Below are 7,999 nucleotides of genomic sequence, written 5' to 3' on the forward strand. Positions count from 1 at the left end.
TTTGTTTGTTTGTTTGTTGTTTCCTTATTTCTTAACTCTTATGACTTAAAAACCTGCCTGGTAAATAGTTTCTAAGCAGTGGTTCAAATTTATTGATATTTTTGGTAATGTTATTGATTTAAAAATATTTTAGATCCTTCTAAACCCAAGAAAAAAGAACATTCTAAAGCGAAACTGAAACTCTCTCTACTTCAACTTCCTCCTGCTTCTGTACTGGCACTCTGACACACCCTCAGAAAGAGCACTGGGAGAACAGAAGCCCTCACAATTTAATGCCTTGATTTTTAAAAAAGAATCCTTACACTCATATCTCCTAGCCATCAGATGAGGAATGAGACAGCAAAAGTTCAAATGGCCTGTTTCACGTTTCTGATATAAAACAATGACTTCTTCAGAAAATCCTGGTAAGTAAACTGAATCATTAAACCTTTATTTGTTATGCCTTTGAGGAGACAGCTATTTTTTAAAACTTCAGCTGTACTTTTTATATAGCTATATGTTCGTCCATAGACGATTACTTATAAAAATACTAAAGTAATTAGAAAAATCAATGGATTAAATACATGTCAGTATATTTAACTGATAATAACTTTGTAAGTGCTCTTCTAAAAAGAAACATACCATTAAGTGTAATTAGGATGGTGGGAGGGTTTCTGATTGTGGCAGGCAGGCTTTGGAAAAGAGGACAGAGAAACGAAGCAAACAGGGTCAGGAATTTAAGCACTGAAGATTCTAAAGGAAAACCTGTGATCTTGTGTAATTACACAAAATTCTGTCTTCATAATGTAAGACGTTAAAAATTTTACATTTTATCAAAGGTAATACTCTGCAGAGGCTAAATATTATTCTATTAAAGTACTTCATTCACATATATCTTATACAGCAATCTGGTTGAAAACTAAGAAAAAAAAAATGCAAAGTGTTCTTCAGGAAATGAAACTAACTTGCTTGTGTGGCTTCTGACTGCCAGACTATGCGAGGAGGGTGTGGGTAGCTCCCTGGGCTACAGCCAGATTCTGAAGTGTTTTTCCCTACATCAGTTCTAAGAATCCTACAGAGCAGAACACCTCCCCAGGGCATGAGGGTCTCTCAAAGATGGGGTGGGCAGCTGTGCTCGTTCCTGAGAGTTTGCTGACTTGGTACTTCTTGCTGAACATCAAAGAGAGAAAACTGGAGTGTTGAGGATGGCAACCTGCAACTCCTTTGTCAATAACCAACGTTGCAAAAGATAAGATTTGTGCTCACAATTGTTTCAAAACAGACACTGAGGGCCCCTAGAAAGCCAAGACTTATGTCAAGGCAATCACAAAATTTGTCCACACTAATCATGGTAATTTTGATTGTTCCTTAGTTCCAACAGCATATATCCAGATGCTCTTAAAATTGTCCTGGCTAAAACAAAAGAAAAATTCTGGAGTCTGTTTTTTCCATCTTTAGGATTTCCAGAGAGAGAGAGTGACTGGTTAAATTTCTGAAAGAGGACAGTGGCTAAAAGAAGGTATTGCATCTCACCCGAGCGGATTGTGTCTGCGGAAAACGTAAGCCCCTTGCCAGAAGAGCAGCTTCCCAGCAAAGGCAGCGGGTGAAAACATCAGAGGTCTTAAGACACTGGGGACCTGGAGTCAAAAGGGACCTCCTCCAGGTAAAACGCAGTGTGAGAAATGGCCTCATTCGGTGACTGTAAGTGACAGCAGAAAGTTGGTAACGTGTATTCAATAACTAGGGTATCTACAAAAACTGCAGGAGAAGATATATTCATTCATTTTGCTTTCCTTTTGAAAAAAACTTCCTTTTCATTCTTTGTGACCGGATGATAGAAGCTGGAGTTAGTTCTGGCCTAACGGGTAGCACAGTAAAGCGATTTCCCCAGATTTCTATCTGGAGTTCCAGCCAAGTGAAATAATTTCCCTAGGAAAATGAGGAAGTCTTTCGACCCACAGACATTGGTAGCTCAAGGCCTTTCAAATATTCATTACTTTTAACTACTTTAAGAAAATGTGTTACTCATTTAACAGATTTTTGTTAAGAAGCTATTATGTGCTAGGCAATGCCAGATAATGAACAAAATATAAAGAAATTTGTCCTTACGGAGTGCATAGAATAATGGGTGGGACAGAAAAGAAACAAAGTAAATAGGTTAAAATATATAAAATATTTGCTGCTTGTAAGTCTTAAGTAGATAAAAAATGAAGCCAGAAAAGGGATAGGAAATGTTGGGAGATGGGATAAAGTTTTCAGTAGGCTGGCCAAACAGTGCCTTGCTGACAAGGTGACATTTGACAAAAGATGGCCACAAAGTGAGAGAGTGAACCCTGCTGGTATCCAGGGACATTCCAGGAAGGGAAAACAATTGTAGTGGCTGGAAACAGGGGCAGGTGCTTCCTTCAGGAAGCAACGATGAGGTCAGGTGACTAGGCCAGATTTAGAGGGAAAAATAAAAGACCTAATATCAAAGGGTTAACAGGGTACCAGGCTGTGTGAGGCCTTGTCAGATGGAAAGCCACAGACAGGGTTGGACACAACATTGATATGTTATTTACATTTTAACAAGGTCACTCTGGCTGCTTTTTTGAGAAGTCCCTGAAGGGATCAATAACAGCAAGAGGGAACATGGCAAGGAAGCTATTCCTATAATCCAAGAGAGAGAAGAGGAGAGTTTGGACCAGGTGGTAGTGGTGATAGGTAGTCAAATTCTGGGTATATTTTGAAGATACACCCCATAGGGTTTGCTCTACATTGAATGTGGAATGCTGGAAGAGAGATAAAGTGTGCCTGCCACATACTTTTTGAGGTTTATTTGTTTTCTTAGAAGTATTTAAGTATACAAAGAGATGCTACCTAGAAGGGTATTCTTTTCACTATTCTTTCAAATTTTCTGTGTGTTTGAACATTTTCATAGTAGAAAGTTGAGTGGGGGGGAAATCTGTTTCACAAACATTTCCTAAGCAGCAGTCCAGTCTATTGCATTTTAATTGGTTGTGATATCATTGTTTTATGCAATACGTTCTCAACAAGTATATCCTCCGGCAAACTGAACAGGGACCAAGTCTGTTCTGCCTACAGCTCTGCTTCCTCATAGCTGCTTTCCAGAACGTGACTTTGGCAAATCATCAAGAAAGGGGAACTAATCTAAGGAATCCGGATCAAACAGCCTCATGAAGACTTATTTCATGTTTCTAATATAAAGAGAGAAGTTTTCAGAAAAGCCCTGGTAAGTTTCTACTCATTAAAGGTTTGTTTAATCAACTCTCCTTAAAAGCTGTCTTTAAAAACTAATTCTAAAAAGTAAAACAGAACTTTGAAAATGAACATATTTGCAAGTGAGCATAAGCTATTTCTTATAAAAGGAATGAGAAATATCACTACTTTTATATAAGAATCAATAGATGTAACTTGTGCTGATTGCAGAATTTTTAAAAAAGAAACTTTCCAGCAAGCATGGCGAGGGTGCAGCATATTTCTACAGGCGGAAAGCTCTGGGGGTGAGGCTAAAAAACCTGAGTAAAACGTAGACCAGAAGATCAGGAATCCGAGCATACAAAACCGTGTCGAAAATTGTAGCCATGTGCAGCTATGCCATACTCTGTCCTATAAATTACATTTAATTAAAGAATAAAACCCTCCAAGGTTTAGCCTTCATTTTATGTAAGACTTTTATGCACAATAGCTTGTATAGAGACTATGGGAAGAAATACATAATTTGAACATGCACTTCAAGAAAATAAAACTAACTTTTACTTTGCAGTTTCAGTTATACAGAGCATCAGAGCAGAGGTGGGCCTGCTGGGCTGCAGCTGGGATTCTGAGCAGCCTTTCCTGGAGGTAGGAAAGTGAGTGAGTGAGTGAGTGAGTCCAGTCAGGTGAGTGAGCCCAGTGAGGCCCAGCCTCCTAAACATGAGGGTGAGCACCACAGCTTGCCAAGGGCAGGCCAGTTTGATCCTTCCTGCTTAGTCTCTAAAGAGAGAAAAATAATAGTCCTTAGGCAGTAGATCCTGAAATTTATTGTCTGTAGGGGATCCATTCCAGGACCTGCGCAGATACCAAAACCTATACATGCTCAAATCCCTAATGTAAAATAGCAAGGTATTTGCGTATAACCTATACATCCTCCTGTGTACTTTGAGTCATCTCTAGATTATTCATAATACCTAGTACAATGTCATATTATATGGTTGTTATACCGTATTGTTTAGGGAATAGTGACAACAAAAACAAGTCTGTACATTTTCAGTACAGATGCAATTTTTTTTTCAAATATTTTCAATCTGTGGTTGGTTGAATCCACGATGTGGTACCCACTGATAGGGAGGGCCCAGTGTACAAATAAAGAGAACTCTGTGTTTCAAAATTATCCCAGAACAGAGTAGAGTTGAAGTGAAGGTCTTCTCTCCAGCTCCAACCAGAGCAGCTACACCTTTACTCATGTTAGATACAGCGGTTTCAGGTGCATTTCTTTTGAAGAAGCAGAACAAAAACAAGCAACAACTAAGACAACATTAGTTCTGGTCTGATTTTCATACATTATAAGTGGGAAAACAGGCTCACTGAGAGGAGACATAATTTAATCATGACATCATTTTTCTGATCACAACTCCTCCACCTTTCTACATACTATGTAGCTTTTTGCTAAACATGAAAGCCGTCATGTTTAAAACTATGCCTGCAGTCTAGGGTGTAAGGTTGAAGTCACAGAAAGAGCCAAAGAGTTATGTCAAGCATTATGAAAATCTGTTGCCCAAATCATCATCACCTGAATTAAATAACAGCTCCAACTACATATGGATTATAGACCATATAAGATGCTTATAATTGACAGAGGGCAAAATTCACATGAAAGTAATATTGAATACATAATATCTTCAAGTTATTATATATCTTCTCAGCTACCAACATAGGGGTGGGAAATTGTGGAATTCTGGCTGAGAAATATTTTTATGTTATATGTTATCATACTAACATGATGTAGTAACAGAAGAAAAGTGAAGAAGCAGGTTGATGGGTAGGTGTGGTTTCAGGAGTTTGGAGAAGCTCTCTTTGGATTCCTTCAATTCTGCTGGTTTAAACAGGAAGCAAGGTGACCGTGGTGAGGAGGTGTTGTAGGTTTGATGAGAGAGGAGAAACAATGAAATGATCATTTAGGAGAATAAGAGAGCGACTAAAGCAGAGAAATAGAGTATGGTAGATGAGAGCATTAAGGTGAGACCAGTTATGGTATGGAGGCCATTATCCAGTCATGCTCCAGTCAGGGTGTGAAGGGCCATTGTCCAGCCGTGTTCCAGTCAGGGTGTGGAGTTTTTATCTTTGAACCATTGGGAAACCTCTAAGACAAGGTAAAGATAAAAAGACTCAAGGCTTAAGAAGCACAGATGCCAGTCACCCTGTTTAAGAAGGGTGTTTCTATCTCCCTGGTAGTTCCTGACAGAAGTCAATCAATAAAGAAGAAAGTGAGGGGAAGCTGTCATACTATCAGGTAACACAAAGACACAAAGACAAGCCCTCTGCTGTCCCCCATGCCACCACCCGGCACACACAGTGTCTCTGGGCATGTAATGGTTGCTAAGCAGGAAATTCTTAAAATGCTGCTTCTTGTAGAGTGCTGGGGTCTATCAGAATTGCTGTAGTCACAGAAGAGAAAAATCTAAAGTTCTTCCTTACAGTATTTGGGGTGACCCAAAGAAAGGATGGGTAGCTTGAATTACTGAGAGAGGACACTGGCTAGGAGAAGATACTGCCTCACACCTAAACAGAGCCAGTCTATGGTGCATGGTAAGAGCATCTCCAGAGGAGGGTTTGTTGCCCAGAGCAGCAACAGCAGTTAAAACAGTGGAGGGTGACCCTGAAGCCCTGGGATTCCGGCTTACTGAGGACCGAGGGTAGAAAGAGATCTCCTCCGGGGAAAACCCTATCTGAGAAAAATGCTCACTCAGGGACTATAAGTGAGACATCAAAACCTGAGGAGAAGTGTTAGGAAACTGGAGCTTATAATAGGACATCAAGTCTCTCTAATTTGCCCGTTAGATGAAGAATAAAATGCTTACTGACTTTTCTTTTTGAAAAGTAAACTCTTTTCTTACTAATTATGACCAGCTAACCCAGATGCTGGAGTTGGTTTTGGTCTCATCGATGACAACATGAAGATATTTCCCCAATGCAATTCAATTGTTTCACTAATCTAAAAACGTTAATTTCCTCATTCAACAAATATTTATTGAGTGCGTATTTTATGTCAGGCCCTGGTGATTCATGCATGAATGACAGGCAAAAATGCCTCTTCTCATGGAGGTTATATTCCAGTTGCTGACACAGAATGAGAAATATAATTAAGTAAAATGTATAGTACATAGATCTAAAGTGAAAACTTGAAGCAGGGAAGAGCAATGGAAAGTGCTAGAGTAAGGACTGAAATTTTAAGAAAGATGAGCAAGAAAGGCCTTATTGAATTTGAGTAAAGAGCTAAAAAGGTGAGGGTGTGAGCTATGTTGGCATCTGGAGGAACAGCATTCCAAGCAGAGGGAACAGGTAGTGTAAAGGCCTCGTGCAGCTGCATGGCTGGCATGTTTGAGGAACAGCAAGACAACTGGGCAGCTGGAGGGAAGTGAGCAGAAGTAATGAGGTCAAAAAGACAGAGGGGTGGACATATCATGTCAGACTTTATTTAAGGACTTTGGCTTTTACTCCATGTGAGATGAGAAGTCAGATAAAAGTTTTGAGCAGAGGACACTGACTAAGAGTCAGTGACATGATCACACTTGCATGTTTGAACAGGATCAGGTTGGCTGTTGTGTTGAAAATAGAGTGAATGGCATGGGGGTGGGGCAAAGCCAGAGTCAGACCAGGTAACAAAAACAATCCAGGAAAGAGATGATGGCCTGGAACAGAGTGGTAGCAGTAGGGATAGTGGGAAAGGGTGGAATTCTGGATATACTGTGAAGGTGTGGTTGAAAGTATTTGCTAATACAATGAGTGAAAAAAAAAAAAAAAAAAAGCAGTCAAAAATGCTGCCAAAGTTTTTGCCTTGAACAACTGACAAGTTCCATTAACTTATAAGACTGTGGGAGGAGCAAGTTTGGAGTGGGAGGGGCAGATATCAGGAGACCGATTTTGGCTATGTTAGTTTTAGAAGGACTGTCATATATCTAGGTGAACATAGAGAAGGCAGATATATGGACATCATGGCAGAAGCCAGGCCTGATCATGTTAATTTGGAAGTCACAGGCATATAGATTACATTTAAATGCAAGATAGATGAGATTCATAAGGAGAAACTCTAGATAGAACTCTAGATAGAAAAGAGGCTAGGTCTGAGAGGCACTTCAACATTTAGAGGTAGAGAGTTAAGGAAGAACCAGCAGAGGAAACTGAGAAGGACTAGCCAGAAAAGGAGGAGGAAAAATCAGGAAAGGTGGTGTCCCAAAAGCCTGCAAGGAGAGTGATCCAAGGAAAAGAGAGCAATCACTTGTTTCAAGTGCTGTTGCTCTGTCAAGAACTGTCTGTAGCAATGCCAAGTGCAATTTCAGTGGAGGAGTGAGGGCAAAGCCTGATTGGAGTGACTTCTAAAGTGAGTGGGAGAAGAGAAACAGGAAACGGAAAGTGTAGACAGATCTACTGTGACGAAAAGCAGAAATGTGGGTAAGAGTAGTTTCCAAAGAGTCTTGCTTAACATGAAAAACATAAACATGCTTGATTGCTGAAGGAGATCTAGTAGATGAGGAAAGACTGAAGAAGCCAAATAGAGAGGGGATACTTTCTGGAGCAACTTTCTGAATAGGTGAGAGGGATACAAGGGCTACTGCAAGTAGAGAGCTTGACCTCACTAGGCATACGTTCTCTCACTAGGCAGAGAACAGAAACTAACATATGATGTAGTAACAGAAGAAAAGTGAAGAAGCAGGTTGATGGGTAGATGTGGTTTCAGGAGTTTGGAGAAGCTCTCTTTGGATTCCTTCAATTCTGCTGGTTTAAACAGGAAGCAAGGTGACCGTGGTGAGGAGGTGTTGTA

At 40.0% G+C, this 7,999-nt stretch overlaps 1 protein-coding gene across 2 annotated transcripts in view; it reads left to right on the plus strand.

The window, feature by feature from the left end:
- Positions 1 to 254: 254 nt before the first annotated feature.
- The window catches only part of SAMD9L (sterile alpha motif domain containing 9-like), a 23,293-nt gene continuing 15,548 nt past the window's right edge, over positions 255 to 7,999 (plus strand). The window contains exon 1 of one of the 2 annotated variants that reach the window (XM_011998268.1): positions 255 to 404. The gene's annotated coding sequence lies outside the window, so the exon portion shown is untranslated. Of the gene's footprint in view, positions 405 to 3,860; positions 3,879 to 7,999 lie in introns of those variants that run through there. The other variant, XM_011998267.1, reaches the window with a different exon arrangement.

This window comes from Mandrillus leucophaeus, unplaced genomic scaffold (genome assembly GCF_000951045.1).
Source record: "Mandrillus leucophaeus isolate KB7577 unplaced genomic scaffold, Mleu.le_1.0 Scaffold565, whole genome shotgun sequence".
In the NCBI taxonomy this organism is placed as follows: domain Eukaryota; kingdom Metazoa; phylum Chordata; class Mammalia; order Primates; family Cercopithecidae; genus Mandrillus; species Mandrillus leucophaeus.